Source organism: Pipistrellus kuhlii, unplaced genomic scaffold, assembly GCF_014108245.1.
Source record: "Pipistrellus kuhlii isolate mPipKuh1 unplaced genomic scaffold, mPipKuh1.p scaffold_m20_p_10, whole genome shotgun sequence".
NCBI lineage: Eukaryota > Metazoa > Chordata > Mammalia > Chiroptera > Vespertilionidae > Pipistrellus > Pipistrellus kuhlii.
Genome location: NW_023425405.1, coordinates 51,613,845 through 51,634,528, shown reverse-complemented (window position 1 = coordinate 51,634,528; position 20,684 = coordinate 51,613,845). Strand labels below are relative to the sequence as shown.

At 40.5% G+C, this 20,684-nt stretch overlaps 1 protein-coding gene across 5 annotated transcripts in view; it reads right to left on the bottom strand.

Moving 5' to 3' along the window:
* SLC26A4 (solute carrier family 26 member 4) overlaps positions 1-244 on the bottom strand; it is a 41,927-nt gene extending 41,683 nt beyond the window's left edge. For 4 of the 5 annotated variants that reach the window (XM_036429772.2, XM_045578549.1, XM_036429773.2 and 1 more), the window contains exon 1: positions 107-244. The gene's annotated coding sequence lies outside the window, so the exon portion shown is untranslated. The remainder of the gene's footprint in view (positions 1-106) is intronic. The other variant, XM_036429771.2, reaches the window with a different exon arrangement.
* Positions 245-20,684: the final 20,440 nt, after the last annotated feature.

Genomic DNA, 20,684 nt, shown 5'->3' with positions numbered 1-20,684 from the left:
GCTGTCCTGCCCCTGGCCGCTCCAGGCCCCCACACGGGTCCCCTCTCCAAACTAGGAGTCCAGCCGCGCTGGGTGGCGAGCGCTCCACCTGCGGCGCCGGCCTCACCTGCTGCGGCTCCGCTCCTGCCCCGCCCGGAATGCCCGGGGCACGGCCGTTCCGCTGCCTTTATAGAGCGCGCGGAAGGAAGGCAGGGACACGCTTTATTTATGGAGCAATAGAGACACCTAAGTCGAAAAGAGGGACACACAGGCATCTGTCTTTCCCCATCTATGTCCTGCCGGGAAACAACCCCTACCCCTCCCGCATTCTTTCTCTGTGCCGAGTCTTCCTGGCCACCCGGATGCTCGCCAAAGGAGGCTGGGGGCCAGGGACCAGGCAGCCCGGGGGGACTGGGGGCAGCGCAGGGCCCCCCAGGTGGCTGTCCTCCACTGCTGGCCTTGCCCGGGTTGTGCGAATCAGGAGCTCCACAGTCTGACGCACAGCTCTCTCGCTAGGTTGGGGGGGCACGGAAGGGGCAGTGGCTGGGTTTGTATTTCTAGAAATACAGGCTTTGGATTTCTAGAAAGTCTTTCTTTAGAAGTACCAGGGAGTGGTGGCTATAGAGAATTCATAAGTTATTCATAAATTTAAGATACATAGTTCTCCTCTCTCTCTCTCTCTCTCTCTCTCTCTCTCTCTCTCCCTCCCTCCTCCCTCTCCTCCCTCCTCTCTCTCCCTCCCTCCCTCTCCCCCTCTCTCTCTCCCTCTCTCTCTCCAATCAAAATCAGGTGTCCAGGTGGCCCCTTTCTTACCTGACTGACTCTTCGGTTCTATCTTCTCCTTTATCTGGACCATCCAGGAGGGAATATGCTGGACTGGACAGGAATCTAGACCAAAAGAGAGTGAGGGGAAGTCCCATCTATCCTACCTCCTCAGTGTTGTGTTTTCTTCTGGGGAGACTCTTGTTAAAACTGACGTGCAGGTGGAAGCGAAGGGAGGGCGAGTTTGGGTGAACAGGATGATTGTCTCCTGGTTACCAGTGTCCTAAAGTAAACACAGAGCGGCTTTGGGCACCAGCCTTCGGGTACCCACGCAGCTTGGAGACACAGACCAGGCAGTTCCGGAAGGGCCCAGAGACAGAACCCAGGTGGAAAGTCCTGACATAATACTCAACATGATGTGCAAAGGAGCAAAGTTTTCAACAGATCTTCAAAGGCTTTCTTGACCCAATAAGGTTATAACCCTTGAAGAAGGAACCCAAAAAGAAAATCCACATCACAAACTTTAGAGTTCTTACTAGATAAGAATTAAGAACTAATGGTTTGCAAATGAGGGCTGTTTTGCCACCCAGGAGGCATTTGGCAATGGCCAGAGACATTTTTGGTTGTCACCCCTGGGGGGGAGTGTTGCTGAGAGCTAGTGGGTAGAGGCCAAGAGTGCTGCTGACATCTATGATGGAGTTTGCAGTCCCTTCAAGATTCTGTAAGTTATTAAAATGTATGTTTTTTTTAATAGCCAGTTAGCTCAGTGGATTGTTTACCCTTGGACTGAAGGGTCCTGGGTTTGATTCCAGTCAAGGGCACATTCCTTAGTTGCGGGCTAAATCCATGGCCTTGGTAGGAGTGCAAGAGTGAGAGGCAACCAATTGATGTGTCTCTCACATCCATGTTTCTCTCTCTGTCTCTCCCTCTCCTTTCCACTCTCTCTAAACATCAATGGAAAAAATATCCTCAATGAGGATTTTTTAAAGCACATTTATTAATAAATTGATATGTGACACTAAACATGCATACACACACACACACTAGAGGCCCAGTGCACAGGATTCATGCACTTGAGGCAGTGACAGGGAGGGGGGGCGTTGTCAGCCCAGCTTGGGTCCTCTCACAGTCAGGGGTCCTCAGGAGCACTACGGTGGAGGCAGGAGAGGCTCCCACCACCGCTGCTATGCTTGCCAGCTGTGAGCCCAGCTCAGGGCTTCTGGCTGAGTGGTGCTCCCCCAGTGGAAGCGCACTGATCACCAGGGGGCAGCTCCTGCATTGAGTATCTGCCCCTTAGTGGTAAGTGTGTGTCATAGCGACCAGTTGTTCTGCCATTCGGTTGATTTGCATATTACCCTTTTATTATATAGAAAATATGGAGATATATATATAGTACATAGCTATCCATAATGTGGATGCATTTCTACAAGCACATTATTGTTGGATGTGAAATTCAACTACACTGAAATAGAGGAAAGGATTTGTTTAAAAAATATTTTTATTGATATCAGAGAGGAAGGGAGCAAAAAAGAGAAACATCAATGATAAGAAAGAATCACTGATGGGTTGCCTCCTGCATGCCCCCTACTGGGGATCAAGCCCACAACCTAGGCATGTGCCCTTGACCAGAATCAAACCCCAGACCCTTCAGTCCACAGGCCAATACTCTATCCACTGAGCAAAACCATCTAGGGTGAGGAAATGATTTTTTTTTTTAAGTGAATTCTGATTGTACTCACTCTGTAAACCCTCACATATATCTTTATGGTCCAGTTAAGTCACTGTCTCCTTCATGAACATTCCTTGATGCTTTCAGTCAGATTAAATTTAATTTCTTTTCTGGGTTCTCTTGGTACCTTATCTGATCCTCTCTTTGTTGTTGTTGTTGTTGTTAATCCTCACTTGGGTACATTTTTTTCCATTGCTTATCAGAGAGAGTAGAAGAGAGAGGAGAAGAAAGAAGAGGGAGGTAAGGAAGAGTGGAGAGAAAGAGAGAAAGAGACAGAGGAAGAGAGCTGCTATTTTCTTAAAATGTCTTTTACTATCCATCTTAGTATCATAATTTTATTTACATATCTCTCTCATTAGATGAAATCTTCTTGAGAATAAACACTTTGACTTCTTTCAACCATTAATGTTTCCTAACAGATAGATTTATAGCCCAAAGATTTTTTAAAAATAGTTTATTGATTTTTACAGAGAGAGGAAAGTAGAGTGAGAAACATCCATGTAGAGTGAATCTGATCCAGCTAAACGTGGGGCATGCACCCTGACCTGGCATCCAGCCAGAAACCTTTCAGTATTCTGGAATATGCCAAGCACCTGAGCCTCACTGGCCAGGAGGAGCCCACAGATTCTTAAAAAAAAAATAAAAATACAATACATATTGGTGTACAACTTTAAAAAAAAAATTAAGGCTGTGTCACAAATATCTGTCTACGTGAGTTCATATGAATTTTGTTAACTTTGTCAATAGCTGCCTGGGACCTAATACTATTAACTCATTCATACTGAGTTCCACAGTAACTTACCTAGAGGACTCGCAACGCTTCCTTGAGCTCATTAAGAGGCATTCTGTGCAAATATAAATACAACCCTTATTCCATTCTGATAGCCATTTTTGCTCCCTATTACTGCTATTTTGACACTTTTGGTCTGGTCTAGTCGGTTCTGTGGACCACTTTGGACCAGAACTGGGTGATAATTTGTGGGTGGCGATTTGTTGGTGATTCCAAGGAATAAGGAGTGGGGTAGAGGTGGCAGAAGACAGGGGACAGAACAGGCTTTCAGATAACACCAGGGGACAAGTGTGTACCTTCCCTTGGAGAATAGGCAGAATTCTTCTTTGAACCGCATTGTTCTATATGAGAATTCTATTTCATAATTACCACACTATAATAATGAGTCCTGCCTGGACTTAGAGGAAAATTCTGCTTTCTTCTGTTAAATGCATGGACAGAATGACATCTCCCTCACAGGTTTCTATAAAAGTATAGAGCTGCTTTTCTCCTAGATCTGAATTTGGCTGTCTTTTAAAAACAGAGATGAGTAGGAGGTGAAAACAGCTTGCTCTCCCCACCCAATTTGCTTGTTATATCAAACACCTCAAATTACTCACTTAGGCTTTACAAGTTTCACCTGTTCCCCATGGAGGTGGGAAGCTCTTTTTCTTTAAATTATAATTTAATCATTTCCAGGACTCTTATATATCATTTCAAAATAAATTGCTACTTCCCAGCACATACTTAGCAGTTAGTGCTGATTTTAAATGTGTTTTTTTAATTTATCACTTAGGCTCTTTGTATGTAAGGCAAACTTCACTATTAGATCTACACATTCATTCAAGGATTTATTAAGAGTTTATTAGTGCTGGCCATGGTACAATAATGAACAAAGGAAGCATAGACCATGGTCTCATATATATGGGTCCAACAAACATTCATCAAATGGTCACAAAATCTATGCCCTATCTCACTGATTCTAAAATATACATTTTTCACATTTTATCAGGGCTCATCTTAAAATTGATGGTATGCTAGGGTTCAATTGGCAGTTTTGTGTTTTTTTTCTTAGTGGTTCATAAAATAATTTGAAGTTTTTCAATTAATGGCATATTAGAACTGATAAATTGTGCATATGTATGTATAAGACCATAAGTGTATCTATGTTTTTGAATGACTGTGTCACAGATTTAATTGAGTCCTGTGTTAATTTAAATTTAGAGCAAGTAGTCAGTCTTGCTACTTTTTTCTGATCTAAAGGGCAGATTATTACTTTCTTTTTTTTCTTTTTAAAAAAATGTAATTTAAAAAGTTATCTAATCAGAAGAATTTCAAGTACATAAAATTATGGATTTTAAATATAACAACTATGTAAAATTATAAGTCTCTTTTTGTTTCTCTCCAGAATACCTTGGCAAATTATGACAATGTAATAGATACTAAAAAATACTTGTTAAATTATTGATTGATTTATTATTTAATGATGATATCCTATGAAATCATTGAGTAGACAAAAAATAGTTTATTTGTTTATTTATTTTAGGAAACTAGTTTAAAAAGATGAAAACTATTCTCTAAAAAAACAAAAACAAAAAACACTAAATAAGAGAATTCTTTCTAAACCTATGTGGCAATCTATTCCAACTTTAAAGAAACTTTTTGTGTTAATACAGATTTGTTTTTATATACTATAATTCAATAAATGTCTCAGATAGTAGAGGGAATATCACAATCTTCAATATTAATTCAAATTTGATATTTGGTTTAATAAATTTGTTACTTACTAGCATGAAATAATGGCATCGTTTTCTAAACAAAGAATAATTTGAGGGTCTGAAACTTAAATAATAAGTTTCTTATTATTTAAATATATTAAATTTTTAAAGTTATCCTTGCATACTATATCCTAGGAACTCTATGGTTTGTTCATCAGGGAGAAGAGGAACACTTGAGGAACACTTCAAGGAAATAGGGATGTGCTGTGTTATCCTGAGTTGCATGTTTAAGAATTTAATTCATTCATTCACTCACTCATTCATACATTTATTTACTTAGTGAGTATTTATTGAGCCTTTACTGTGTCAGACACCATCTTTGTGTTGGGGATACAGCAGTGAACAAGCTTGACATAGTTCTGCGCTCAAAGGACTATAGTCTAGTAGGGGACAGTAACTCTAAGCAGATAAATAAATCAGATAATATTCTGTTATAATAAAAGCTATGAGAGAAATAAGCAGAATGGTATGTAGAATGACTCAGGGGGGCAATACACAGCACAGGAAGAGGGTGGTTAGGGAAATTTTTAGAGAGATTTGAAGTACCAGTAGGAGAAGGCCTGCCTGGAAAACAAAATAGCAAAGGCAAAAAACTCTGAGTCAGGGCAGAGCTTGATGGGCTTGAAAAACAAAAAGGAAAGCAGGGTGGTTGAAATCCAGGTAAATCAGATCTGGAGATAATGGACATGGAGTCCGCAGGAACTGTGTGGCTATTAAAACCAGGCACTTAGCTTTTAGGGCAAGACCTCTGCTCAGCGTCTCTGGTGTTTGCTTTCAGCCAAGATTCCAAATAACGTGATCTGGAGAAAGAAGAGGAGCTGCCTCATCTTTTTGTCAAAGTCATTACAGAAGGCCCTGAGCACGGGCAGGTCTATTAAGACAGTATGGTCTTTAGACCTAGAAGGCCCAAGAAATGTTTCAGAATGTATGAGACAAAAACAAAACCAAAAAAAACACCAAAATTATACTTAGCTTTTTTCACCCTCAGAGTTGGTTTTCTAATAGCTGAACAGAAAACAGAAGTCCATGAGAACCTAGATGTTGTTTTTAAGATCCATTTCTAATATATTCATGAATTATAATGAAGGTGCTTATATACTTAAAAAATAACAAAACCCAGCATTTAGGGAGTGGAAGCAGGAGAACTTAAAAAGGCCAGCAGCTGCCTAAGCTGATGTGGCTCAGCGGACAGTGCATCAGCCTGCGGACTGAAAAGTCCAGGGTGCAATTCCAGTCAAGGGCATATGTCTGGGTTGTGGGCTCAGTCCTCAGCAGGGGGCGTGCAAGAGGCAGCCAATTAATAATTCTCATCATAGATGTTTCTATCTCTCACTCTCTCTTCCTCTCTGAGATCAATAAAAATACATTTTTTTTAAAAAAAGGCCAGCAGCTAGCCCTTGAGACTTCATAGGAGGACAATAAGGGGCCTTTTTTCCTCTGTAAAATTCTTGAACTCATGTGAAGAGAAAAAATAAAAATAATTTAAACTCTGAAGAACAATTTATCCTCTGAATAAAAATGTTGGTCAGTATGCTTTTTAATAACATATGTAAAATAAAATTCTTAATACTTAGAATTTATTCAATAGTTTCTAACTATTGCATGGGTAATTAGTAACTTTATTTTTCTGATACTCGGGGTGTCAGACACTCAGAAAGCTCTCCTCAGTCAAGGTGACTCATGGGAACCTGAGCAGAAGAGGGCTCAGGCAAGAAAACTAACCACTTTTGGTAGAAGGCAGCAGCATGTCACCTGCGGCAGTTTGTCCTCCTCTTTTTGGCTGGCTAGCAATTACTTGGCTTTAAAAAAAAAATGCTTTTAAAATTCATCCATACCCTTCTATTGAACTATACATTAGTAAAAACACAATTACCCCTGGAATCTACTGTCTAATTCTTCATTTAAAAATAAATCTTAAATCTCAATAGAGGGGAAAAAAACCTATCATGCACAATGGACAGATTGGTGAGATGAGCGGAGAAGGAAAAGTAAAAGAAGCTGAGGTGAACTCAGGAGAAAGAATTGAAGGATCAGGAATGGGGGGAGAGACCCGGATGGAGGCTCATAGCATATCCACTGGGATGTACCATGTGGCCCACTGGGGTCTGACTTGAAAGTTGACTTGAAAACTAAACTGCTTTTGAGCACGAGTATTACCTTGAGATGAATATTGTTATTCCCATTCTACAGATGAGGGCATACACACAGAAAGGTTAAGTAACTTGCCCAAGGTCACACAGTAGTGCTGAGCTGGAACATGAACCCAAACAGTTTGATTCCAAAGCCCATTCTCTTAACTTCTGCAAAACTATTTGGGGTTTTAGCAACCTCAGTTCACCTCACCACTATATCAGAACTTCTAGTCAGTCTTATTACTCATGGGTAATCTCATTACTTACTGCCCAGGCCTCAGGGTCCCTCTGCTAAGTTCAGCTTTTAATTCTCTTTCTGTATACTACATGAAAAAGTAATATGCATAGAAAATGGGATACTAACAAAGTGGATCAACATAGATGAACATGGAAAGAAACCCCAAGTCTGCTATAGATGGAAAAAAATGGTAAGGTGCAAAACAATGTGTATAATAGTATAATATGCTCATATTTGTAAAGAAGGGAATAAGCATTTGTGTATTATACTAATCAGAGTCCTAGCAAGCCATAGATATCACACCAAGATAAAGTTGATGAAGGGACTCTTTATAAAAGTGTGGAATGGGTCAAAGAAAACCAACAAGGCATGGCAGAGCACCTCGGGGCAGGCTGCTGGGAGCCGTCAGCTGTCTAGTCACCTCACCTCAGAGAAGAGGGCTGTCAGCAATCCTAGCAGGAGGGGCAGAGGGAGGGCGCTGTCACCAGAACCCAGAGTGCTGACGGGGAGGGCTGCCCAGGAGAAACTGTGCCCTTCAGTGGAAGAATGGAACCACTGGTAACTCCAGGAAGGAACTGAGAAAATAAATATCCCTGCGGGTAGGTACTTTCCCATTCCCCATTGCCCAGACTCCACAGGAAGAAGCCTGGGAGCAAAGGAGCTTGATGGCCCAGAAAGTCAGTCTTCAGGTTCAGAGAAGAGAGAAAAAGGAAAGGGTGAATGGAGACTATCTCCACAAATAGAGTATTTCTGGAAAGATTCTCAATACACTGGGTTATGTTGGAAACAAGAGACTTTTAAAAAATTATTTTTAGAACAGTTTTATAGAAAAATTGAGAAGATAGTACAAAGAGTTCATATAAATCTCATACCCAGCTTCCTCCACGAAGGAGCATTTTAACTTGTATATTTGCCACAATTTAAAAAACAATAGTGGTACATGATTATTAACTAAAGCCAACAGTTTGTTCCGATTTCCTTAGTTTTTACCTGATGTCACTTCTCCATACCGCATGTTTAGTTGTCGTATGTCCTTAGGTTCCTCTTGGCCGTGACAATTTCTCAGACTTCCTTTGTTTTGATGATCATGACAGTTTTGAGAAGTACTGGCCAAATATTCCTTAGGATGTTTCCTTATTAGAATGTGTCTGGTTTTACTCATAGTTAAACCAGCGTTATGGGTTTCTGGGAGGGGCATTTCCATCACCTCGCACTAAGGATGCATAGTATCAGCATGACTTACCATTGCTGACGCTGACCTTGACCATGCGGCTGAGGTACTGTTTGTGAGGTTTCTCCTCTAGAAAGTGACTCTCCCCCGCCCCTACCCCCTTTCCTATACTGTCCTCTTTGGGAGGAAGTCACTCTATGCAGCCCAGACTTGAAAAGCGGGGCGTTCAACTCCACCTCCTTGAGGGCAGAATATCTACATAAATTACTTGAAATTCTACAAGAGAGATTTGTCTCCCCTGCTCCCCATTTATTTGTCTGTTCAATCATTTATGGCACATGACAGTAAGAGTATTGGTTTTATATGTTGCCTCATGGCCCAGTACTATTTTATTTTGTTGATCAAATCGTTCTAGCTTTGGCCATTAGGAAGCTTTTTTGTTTGGCCCCTGAGCCCTTGTGACAAGCCCTCATCCAGGTATGGTGGCTTTGCTTTCTGTTTTGGGTGCACTTCCTCCCTGTCTGGCACTACAAGATGCTCCAGGCTTATTTTGTATAGTGTCTGTGCCAGGCCTTGAATCAACCATTTCTCCAAGGAATCCTGTTTCTTTTATTGGAGAATTTTGCTAGGAATCAAGAGGTGGGTAGTAGGTATACTCTTTGCTATTGGAATGCCAGTGCTTCTAGGCCCATATATGTGTGCATATTATGAAATAATTTTATATAATAGTTTATATGATAAAATGAAAGAAGTACATAAATATAATATTCCTATAAGTAATCGTCTTCTATCTTTTTTTTTAATTCTCACTTGAGGACATGCTTAGAGAGAGGAAGGGAGAGACAGAGAAACATTGATGTGAGAGAGAAACATCCATCGATTGCCTTCCATACAGCGCCCCAACTGTGGACCAAACCTGAAACTCAGGCATGTGCCCTGACCCAGATCAAACAGGCAACGCTTCAGTGCACAGGAGGACGCTCAGCCAACTGACCCACTCAGGCTGGGCTCCTTCTTACATCTATTAACTTAAACATAAGTTCATATTAATGAGGAGACCTACTTTATTGTACAGTATTTTGTACTGGTTTTTTTTTAAAACTAGGTCCATACGTTCGTTTTTCAATTATTTAAAAATGTCCTCATGATAAAAATAAAATGTGTACATATATGTCCTGATAGTTGAGAATAGAAACAAAAAAAAAAAAGTTCTGTTGGAAAAATTTCATGAATCAAGCTATTTAAAAATATATATATATATTTTATTGATTTTTAACAGAGAGGAAGGGAGGGGAACAGAGAGTTAGAAACATCAATGAGAGAGAAACATTGATCAGCTGCCTCCTGCACACACCCGACTGGGTGTGCCCATCACCAAGGTACATGCCCTTGACTGGGACCGAACCTGGAACCTTTCAATCCGCAGGCCGATGCTCTCTAGCCACTGAGCCAAACCGGTTTTGGCATGAATCAAGCTTTTAAAAATATATTAGGAGAATGAGGTGATTAAAATAACTCACACGAATTATTGTTTTATAAAGAATGACACACACACACCCCGCCATGTATTTATGTGTTGCATAAGTACCTCAATACAGTCAAAATGGAATTATGTTCTTTCAGTTACATTATTTTGGTGTGTTGTTTTTGTTTGTTTGTTTAATTTGTTTTGTTAATCCTCGCCCAAGTACATTTTTTCCATTGCTTTTTAGAGAGAGTGGAAGGTAGGGGGAGAGACAGAGAAACATAAATGTGCGAGAGACACATTGATTGCTTGCCTCCTGCACATGCCCAACTGATTGAACCTGCAACCAAGGTATGTGCCCTTGATAGGAATCAAACCCTTGACCCTTCAGTCTAAGGACCAATGCTCTAACCACTGAGCAACCAGCTAGGGCTCAATTACATTTTGAACCTAGGGTTTCCTGGATTTCCTGGTGAACGCATCTCCTCCATCCAGTTGCCAAAGGCAGAAATGTAGAATCCATTTTTTATTCTGACTTCTTTGTTGCCTTTGATCCTTCTGTCAAGTCTGCTTTGTGAATAACTCTCCAGTCCTTCTGCTTCTGTCCATTTCCACTGCTGCTGCCTTGGTTTACACCTTATGCCCAAGGCAATTGCCTCTTAACAAATGCCCCCGCTTCGTTTTTTTTACTTTATTCACAAGCCATTCTCCAAACCAGCCAAAATCGGTTTTAGAAATGCAAATCAGGTCCATCTTTAGCTTAAAATCTTCAAAAATGGCTCCACATTGTATTAGTCCTCTCCTTCCATGCACCCATGGGACAGAGCTTCCTTAAAAAAAAAATTTAAAAAAATTATATATATATATATTTGAACCTGAGACCTTTGAGGCCAACGCTCCATCCACTGAGCCAAACCAGTTAGGGCCTGAGCTCCCTTTTATTGCTGGAACTCTTCCCCCCTTTCCCAGTCCCTAGCTTCTGTCTTGGTTTAGCTATTATTGACCTTAACAGCCAAAACCAAGGTTAGGTGGTCTTCCTACATAGGTCCTTAGCACTTTTACTATGTATACTTACCAACCGGAAGGGTACTTGTCTGAATTCATTATTAGGTTATAAACTCCTTGAGGGTAAGGACTTTATCCAGAAGGTAGTAGTCATCCCGTCTGAGTTTCAGCTCTGGCTCTGTCATTTTCTATCTTTTTGACCTTGGGAAGCTACTTAACTTCCCTTTGATCCAATTTCATCATTTACAAAAATTAAGCGTATGTGATAACAAGTATCTAACTCATATTACTGGTGCTAGATTTAAATGTAAGCATTTGAAAATGTCAGCTAAAAAAAAAAGTTAGCTACTATGGTTGAGTTTTGGAGCATTGGGGAGGAGTTTGAGTTAGATCTTGATATATTTTGAGTTTCATTTCAAAAAAAGGTACATGAGTGTCTGTATATATGTTATTCGATTCTGCCAGAAATAGCTAATTTTATCTGTCAAAAATTTCTTCCTAGCACGCTCTTTTGAGTCACGGAGTTTGGTTTTTAAGTAAGCTAAAGGTTGTTAGTTGGGAGAACGGCCAGGAAAACTTACCCGTGGCTTTTGAGTCACATGTTGAACAAATCTGGAAACACAAACGTCAAGCTGCCTTCTGTTTCTAATCATTTTTCTTTCTAATTTAGTTTCTCCCACCAAAAGGGATTATAATTGATTTTCACTGCAGAGTCCATGGAAGATGTCAGAAGATGTAAAGGCAATTATTTTCAAGTAGATGGAACCCATATTGCTATCACCACTGACCTAATCCCAGGTGCCAAGCAGTGGCAATACTTCCTTAGACTGAGATGATGTTGAAGGAACTGAGTTGAAGGAACTGTGAAGTCTCGGCTGAGCCCTGGCCGATGTGGCTCAGTTGGCTGAGTATTGTCCTTTACATCAGAAGGTCACTGTTTTGATCCTGGTCAGGGCACATCCCTCTGCTGCAGACTCCGTCTCCAGTAAGGGGCATGCAGGACGCAGCCCCTTGAAGGGATTGGTGGTTTCAACATTTCTCTCCCTTCCTCTATCTCTAAAATAAAATAAAAAATTACTATAATATTTTAAAAAGCCTCGGCTGAGAGAAACTTTTCTTCTCACTTACACCTCTGAAATTATTATTTTAAAAAAAGAGTGTCAGCAGCATCTTATTTATGAAAATCTCACAAAGACCATATAGGTCAGTGGGCTGGACCACAAAGGCTTGGAACCCAAGTCCTCTTGGAAAACAGAATCCCATCAAAGAATTTCACTTTCTTTTCTAAACTCTACATTTTCTTCACTGACAGGCCAGTCTGGCTCAGTTTTTAAATTTTAAAAATTTAAAGAGAGGAAGGGGGAGGGAGAGATAGAAACATTAATAATAAAGGAGAATCTCATTGACTGCCTCTTTGCACACCCCACACTGGGGGGTCAAGCCCACAACCTGGGCATGTGCCTTGACCATGAGTCTAACCTTGAAAGGACAACCTCCCTGCTCTTGAGTTCCCATACTCTGCTTTGCCATCCACATGTCTTTTCTAAGCTTAGGCATTTGTCCCTGCTTTGAAATTTCTATAAAAAGAGGGGAATATAGAAATGTGGAGGGTGTGTGTGTGTGTGTGTGTGTGTGTGTGAGAACAGGAAAGCCAATATTTTGTAAAATAATAAACATTTACAAAAAGAGAAAAAAATATGCAAGTACAGCCATAAACAATAACCAGGAACATGCTGTTCACCCCTCCTCTTTGTCTACCCAAATGGACACATCTAGCCTGGGAAGTCTCTCCAGCATTTCTCTTGGCATGACTGTTCCTCCCTTAGAGATCTTACTAAACGGTTACTTCTACTACTCATTTGATATCATCTGTAGTTGTGTTATTTCCTGTTGCTCATGTTTACTCCCCGGGGAAATACATTTCTTGATTCTTATCTCTGTAATTCTGTTGCAAGTCTCCTAACCTCTCTCCTATGGATAAGGAAGCAATAACCATTCATTACATTGTTATGATAACTAAATACAGTGACAGAACTTTCTAGAACTAAAAGTCCTCACAATTCATTCATTTCTTTCTCTTCTTTGCTTTTGTAGCCTCCTCTATAGGTTTCATTTTTCTGTTTTGCCATTTCTCAAGAAATTCAGGAAATAGTCATTTTCTCCATGCCTCATTTTCCTTGTCTGCAAATTGGGGATATTTACCTCATAGCATCCTGCAATAATTAAATGAGGAGTGGGTGAGACAATGAGAACCTTGCACACAGTAAGTATTGGACTGTTGGCTGTTATCAGACTGCTTAGTGTAGAGTGGGTGCCTAAAAATACTTAAAATATTATAAGTGGGAAGAAAATTCATAGCATAATCCTTCTAATAAACAGATCTGCTAAGGTAACCTTGATCACTGTTTTCTACCCAATGGTTGTCTTCTTTTCTATTTGGTTTGCCAATTTATCTTACACCTGGACCTTGTAACCCATTTGCTGGAGCAGTTCAAACTTCATTCATGTAATAGAAATCAAGAATTGTTTGGAAGACAAAAGCCAGAAGGCATTAATAAGTGGAATTATAACCAAATAGGAAAGGTGTTTAACAAGGGTGAATGAGATATTCCCACCAGCATACTTACTGGAAATCTTAATTAGAGCCTGGAAAAGGCAAAGTCATATGTTAACATAATGTTAACATGATTACATTAGGAACAAACTGGAATGCTAACATGAGCTGAGGACCAACACACAGAAACCTAAACATGGCTTTTTAGTCCCTTTCAAAAAGCTCATCATGTATTATAAACAGCTCTTTAATGTGATCAGTATTACCAGAAAAATAAAATAAAATACCTAACTCAGCAATCTTGCCTTTTTTTTTTTAAAAGATTTTCATTATATCACTGTTATAATTTAAGGAGTCAACTAGTTCCATATGGGTGAATAAATACATAGCTGTCGTAAAGCCCCTTCCTGTCCCAAGGGCAACCACTTTAAAAATGATTCTCTGACATGTATGCCCATATCTCTAAACGGTGTTCATGCAGTTCTGTTTCATGCTTCCGTTTTCTTACCATGAGAGATGAGGAGTTAGTTCCCACCACTGCAGCACTCTGCACACTCCCCATTTCTCCATCTCCTGATACAGGGTAATCATTTTGATTAGATAAATAATGAGTATTCACATTATTATAATTCTGTTTTCTATTCAGAATGTAGCTTGTGGTAAGTTAGTGTTATTTTATTTTCTGGACTTGTGTGTGTGTGTGTGTGTGTATAAATGTGTGTGTGTGTGTGTGTGTGTGTGTATAAATGTGTGTGTGTGTGTGTGTGTGTGTTGTGTATGTGTGGGGGGTGTTCTCTTGAGTCTTGTCTTTTTTTGTTTGTTTACCTTGTGCTATTTGCATACTTTTCTATGACCACTAATATTTATCACTAGTTAAGTACAAACCCTCCTCCAGCATCATCAAAGTTCCCTTTCAATACTTTCATTTTGTACAATATGCTCATTTACATGCGAGCTTCATCGTCTTGAAAATGCCTCTCCCAGAGTTGTCTGAGTTGCTTCACAGTGAGAAGTTCTCTTTTGCCTCATCCTGTGGATTCCCGTCTCTCCACTGGGCAGATGTCCTCCATCCTGGGCCCTTCTTCCTCTTTCTGGTTTACTCATCCTTTAGGTGGAGCACACCCTCTATGTACTAGTTCCGTGAGGACAGGTGTAGGGCGGTAACATGATTGTTGTTTTGTTTTGTTTTTGAAATTTGCAAGCCTAAAAATGTCTAATCTTCAGGCATGCTTTGATTTATAACTTGAGTGAGCATATATTTCCTGGTTGCAAACATTTCCCCCTCATAAATATAAAAGTATTCTCCATTGTCTTGTATCTCCTTTAGAGAAATTTGAATTCACTCGGATCCCTTAACCTTTCTGTGTTGTGCGTTCTCTCTGGAAACTTGTAGAACCCAGGTCATTGTTGAGGGTCTATTTTAAGGTATTGTATTAGGTATTTGGTGCCCCGTCTTCAATGTTTCCTAAGGACTTTTTATTTTCGGGGAAAATATTTACTTTGATTTCTGATTTCACAGGTATATTGAATAAAATAAAAATTCATAACTTCTCTGAAGACATTAAGAGTTTAGTTGCTGCAGAAACCGGTTTGACTCAAAGGATAGAGCATCGGGCTGTGGACTGAAAGGTCCCTGGTTCGATTCCGGTTAAGGGCATGTACATTGGTTGAGGGCACATCCCCAGTAGGGGGTGTGCAGGAGGCAGCTGGTCGATGCTTCCCTCTCATAGATGTTTCTAGTTTTCCATCTCTCTCTTCCTCTCTGTAAAAAAAAAAAATCAATTTTATATATATATATATATATATATATATATATATATATATATATATATATATATATAATTTTTTTAAGAGTTTAGTTGCTGTTATTTTTTAATGTACTTTTCTACTTCCTGAATGCTTTCTATTTGCACCACAGTCTTTCCTGATTTTTTTTTTTTTTTTGGCTCTATTTTCTCATATCCTCGTGTTTGCTTGCCTGCTCATATTTAAAAGTGGGGGCCTCGAGAGCTGCCTGGAATCTGAGTGAGCTATCCTAGCTGTAGGGCGAGTTGTCAGGAAATCTGTTGGGGAACCTCCAATGTCAACACCGAGTCAGTGTCTAGAGTTTCCGTAGAAAAAGACTGTCTATTCTTCCTCCTGGAAGTAAGGGACTGGCTGTTGTCATATTGGGTTGAGGAAGAAGTTCTGCAGTTAGTATGCACCAATCACTTGCTTAACTCCTCTGTTTATTAAACAGATCAGACCCTCTGCTTTCTTCTCCTCAAAGAGGAAACTGTTTTCTGTTGGGGTGAGGAAGGGCATTACTCTTACTCAGCAGTCTGGAGAAAGAGGATCATCTAGGAATCTAACTGCTTCTCAGTTTTCTATCATATATATATATATATATATATAATTTATTTTTATTGATTGTTTACACTCAGGAAGAGAGAGGGATAGAGAGTTAGAAACATCGATGAGAGAGAATCATCAATCAGCTGCCTCTTGCCCACCCCCTACTGGGGATGTGACCGCAACCAAGGTACATGCCCTTGACTGGAATCGAACTTGAGACCTTTCTGTCCGCAGACCAATGCTCTATCCACTGAGCCAAACCGGTTTCCGTTCAACCAACCCTTCTTATGTGAACTCGTACCCACCCCCCCTTTGCCACCATTCCTGAGCCATGATTACTTGGCCATTTAAATTGACTTTGCTTTTGACTTTCTTCACTGAGAAAATAGAAATCATTCTCCATCAGTTCTACTAAGTCAGTACCACTTGTTCTTCCATATCACAGCTTCCAAAAAGTTGATGTTCTCTTTTCGTGTATACTTTATCTTTGCAGGTTTATGCCTTTAAACTCCTTTTACTATGGTTTTAGTACAGGTTAGAAGAGAATAAAAAGTGTGTGTCCAGCCGAAACTGGTTTGGCTCAGTGGATAGAGCATTGGCCTGCGGACTGAAGGGTCCCAGGTTCGATTTCAGTTGGGGGCATGTATCTTGGTTGCTGTCACATCCCCAGTAGGGGATGTGCAAGAGGCAGCTGATTGATGATTCTCTCTTATCAATGTTTCTAACTATCTATATATTTTATTGATATTTTACAGGGAGGAAGGGAGAAAGATAAACAGCTAGAAACGTCGATGAGAGAGAAACATCGACCAGCTGCCTCCTATACACCCCCTACTGGGGATGTGCCCGCAACCAACGTACATGCCCCCCACCGGAATCAAACCTGGGATCTTTCAGTCCGCAGGCCGACGCTCTACCACTGAACCAAACCTGTTTCGGGGGGGTGGGGGGTGGGGAAATATATATATATTTTAAAAAGTGTGTGTCCTATCAGCTGACTTTTACAATCCTGTTTTCTTAAAGTGAAAATCCTATGTCTGATATTTCCCAGTGTTTGGAGAGTTTTGCAGCTGCCTTTAATTAGGAAAAAAACAAAACAAAACAAAAAAAAAAAAACACACAAAGGCAGCAGGCTCTGGGCATGCTGAGTTTGGTCCCTGCTCCCTCTCAATTCTAAAATGTACAAATGTGCTTGGCTTCACTCATAGATTGTCTAATTAAAAAGTCTCCAAGTTCAGAACCAATACAAAGTTATGGGAATCTGATTGCAAAAAGCATTTTCAAAAGTACTTGGTATTCAAATAGTTTATTCACTGTGATAGACAGAATAATGGTCTCCCTAAAATGACCATATTCTAATCCCCAGAAACTGGAAATTTATTAAATTACATGGCCTTAAGTAACAAGTGGAATTAAGGTATCAAATCAAGTGACTCTGAAATAAAGGGATTATCCTGGATTATGTGGGTAGACTTAAGGTAATGACAGTGGTCCTTACATGTATGAGTGAAGCAAAAGAGCAATGTCAGAGCGATGTGGTGTGAGAGAGACTGGACAGGCCATTGCTGGCTCTGAAGGTGGAATGGGGCCAACAGCAAAGGAATGTAGGCAGCAAAAGAATAAAAAGCTGGAAAGGGCAAGGAAACAGATTCTCCTCTAGAGTCTCCAGAAGACCCTCCTAACATTTTTACTTTAGTCTCAAAACACTCATTTCAGACTTCTAACCTCAGAATTTTAAGAGGATAAATTTGTGGTGTTTGTTGTAAGCCACAAAATGTGTGGTAATACATTACATCATCAATAAGAAAGTAACATGCTGCCTGGCCAGCATAGCTCAGTGGTTGTGCATCGACCTATGAACTAGAAGGTCATGGTTCAGTTCTCTCTCAGGGCACATGACTGGGTTGCAGGCTGGATCCCAGGTATAGGTTTTGCAGGAGGCAGCCGATCAATAATTCTCTTCATTGATTTCTCTCTCTCTCTCTCTCTCTCTCTCTCTCTCTCTCTCTCTCTCTCTCTCTCTCTTTCTCCCCCTCCCCCCACCCCCTTCCTGTCTGAAGCCAATAGAAATATTTTTTTAAAAGAAACATACTATAAATTTTAAAAGTCATTTATATTCCTTTAAATTTTGAAATTTTCTGCAAGTTGATTACATTCACTTTGCCCTCCCATTTCAAACTTAGAGGCAGGTTTCTATGGAGTTAATGAAGTTTAAAGTTCAGGCCTTTCCAGTGTACAGATAGTGTTGGAGTACTGGGGTTGTAGAGTGTTCCAACCAGGAAGCATTCCAGAAAAAAGGGATATGAATCTCCAAGCTTCAAGAAATTTCCCTTTTTATTCTAAATATTAAATTCACTTCTTTGTCTTACAGAGAACTCTCCAAATTGTATCTGGTCTAGGCTGAAAATAACCCGAGAGCCCTTGGCTGATAAGTGGACATCTAGAAGTCATTTGTGTTTCGGGAAATTGTCAGCCCTTGGAAGAATGAGAATGAAGTTCTTTACCATTGCTCATGCTTCTGATAGAACCATTCTGAAGGAGCAATAAAGTCTCTAGAGAAACCTGGCTGACCAGGAAGACATCAGTTTGTGGGAGCAAACCAAAACTTCAATTATAGTCTTTGCTCAAATTTAAGAAAAATGGTGATCACTGAGAACAAAGCCCTTGAGAATGTACTTTTCCTAATTTTGTCACAAGTACACCTCAAGCTCTCATGCACAATGTGTGTATTCATGATATAAACAAAGGCTAATGGTATGAAATACATATAGATGGACACACTGCATGTTATAGATATAAAAGCTGAAAGTGCAGAGAAAGTAGAGGATATAATTTACAATCATGATTCTAACATAAACGCAGGGAAGGCCTTGGCTGGGGTTAGGGTGTCAGCCTGGACACCGAAGGGTTGAGACTTTGATTCCCCATCAAAGGTATGTACCTGAGTTGCAGGTTCCATCCCCTGCCCAGGTTGAACCATGTTCGGCAGGAAAACAATCGATGTGTCTCTCTCACATTGATGTTTTTCTCTCTCTCTTTCTCCCACCCTTCCACTTTCTCTAAAAATCAATGGGAAAATATCCTCAGGTGAGGATTAGCAAAACAAAACAAAACAAAATGAAACAAACAAAACCAAACAAAAGGAGGGAAGATAAAATACTGCAAGTAGGAAAAGGGGAGGCTGATGGTTTTGTGCTATATAGGACAAACATATTTTTAGCTTTTTATTCACGTGTAGGCCATTAAGAGAAATGATGCATTAAGGATATCTGGTGTTATTCACTTATTCAACTGTTTATTGAGAAGCAATTCAGAAGGGGCATTGTATTCTGCAGTGTCAGGAGTATATCGTTCTATCTAGTTGCTTTAGTTTTTATGGTCTCAATCTCATGAGATTGTGTTTCAAGCAGGAGAACGAAGAAGAAGAAAAAAAGCAAGTACCAACACTTGACATTCCTTCCTATTTCTGCCTGTAATAAAGTTGGAAAATATTGTCGTTATGCTTGCCAGCTGGGTATAAAAATGTCAGGGTGTCTATTATCACAGATGAAAGAATGGATAGTGGGGGACAACTTGTACCCTGTATCACAAGGTTATATTCCAGGGTATCTCAACCTTGGCAATACTGACATTTAGGATCAGATAATTTTGGGGGAACATTCTGTGCATTGTAGAGTAAGTTTAGCACCACCCCTGGTCTTTACCCACCAAAAGCATCCCCTTAATAGTGACAACCAAAAAAAATCTCTAGACATTGCTAAATGTCTCTCAGGAACATGTTCCCCACTCCCTGTTGAGAAACTTCTACTGTGTACAGAAACTGCATAGTCACTGGACAGGAAACAACCAAACCATAATTGAGATAATTTTGGACAGTGACAGTGATTCAGAAAGATAGGGTGCAGGATGTACTATGTATGCAAAAGCCCTAAGAGAGGAAAGTACGTGGCTTGTTCTAGGAGAAATCTGACTATAAGTGTGTTTTGCAGGCAAAGTGGACTGAGATGAGGCTGTAGAGTAGGTGGGACCCTGGTGAGGTTCGGGGAGTTTGATGTTAAGCGCAATGGGAAATAATAGTTGGAAGGCTTCAAGCAGGGGATGACATGATTTATGACAGCATGTACATAGGGGAGGAATGAGAGATTAAGCAGGAGACAAGAAGTTGTCATGGTAGTCCAGTGAGAAATGATCATGGCTTGAGAACCAAAATGGAAGTGTAGGAAAACACCAGTACTTGCCTCCTCCTTACAACCACATCAAAGTGACAACTACAGTACGGAATAACCATCCTTCAGAACTGCCACAAAGCTGGCTGCATGGGAGTTCTACAATAAAGTCTCTAGAGAAAAAAGTACATCGAGATGGTAGGAGAGGTGGAAGTGCAGAAAGAGCTGGTCCAACACCCATGTGTGGCATATTTTTAATTGGGAGGGACATCTCCACTGCAGAGGCTTCCATGAGGAGTAAGAGGGTCCCAGCCCCACACCAGACCTCCAGCCTAGGGTTCCAAAGCTGGGAAGGGAAGTCCCTGTAATTTTGGGCTGTAAAAGTCAGGAGGGATTATGGCTGAGTGACACAGAGACCCAGGTGTTACTCTTAAAGGGCCGGCCAAAGGACCTACTCACACTTGTTCTTCTGGGTTCCAGTGCTGGGGCAATGGCTCATGGGGGATTCAGGGAAATATGAGGAGGAACTGGATTGCCTGGCATCAGAACACGTACTGGGGGTGGTTTTCTCCCAGACCAGGGTGCTTGCAGGAGTCATTGTT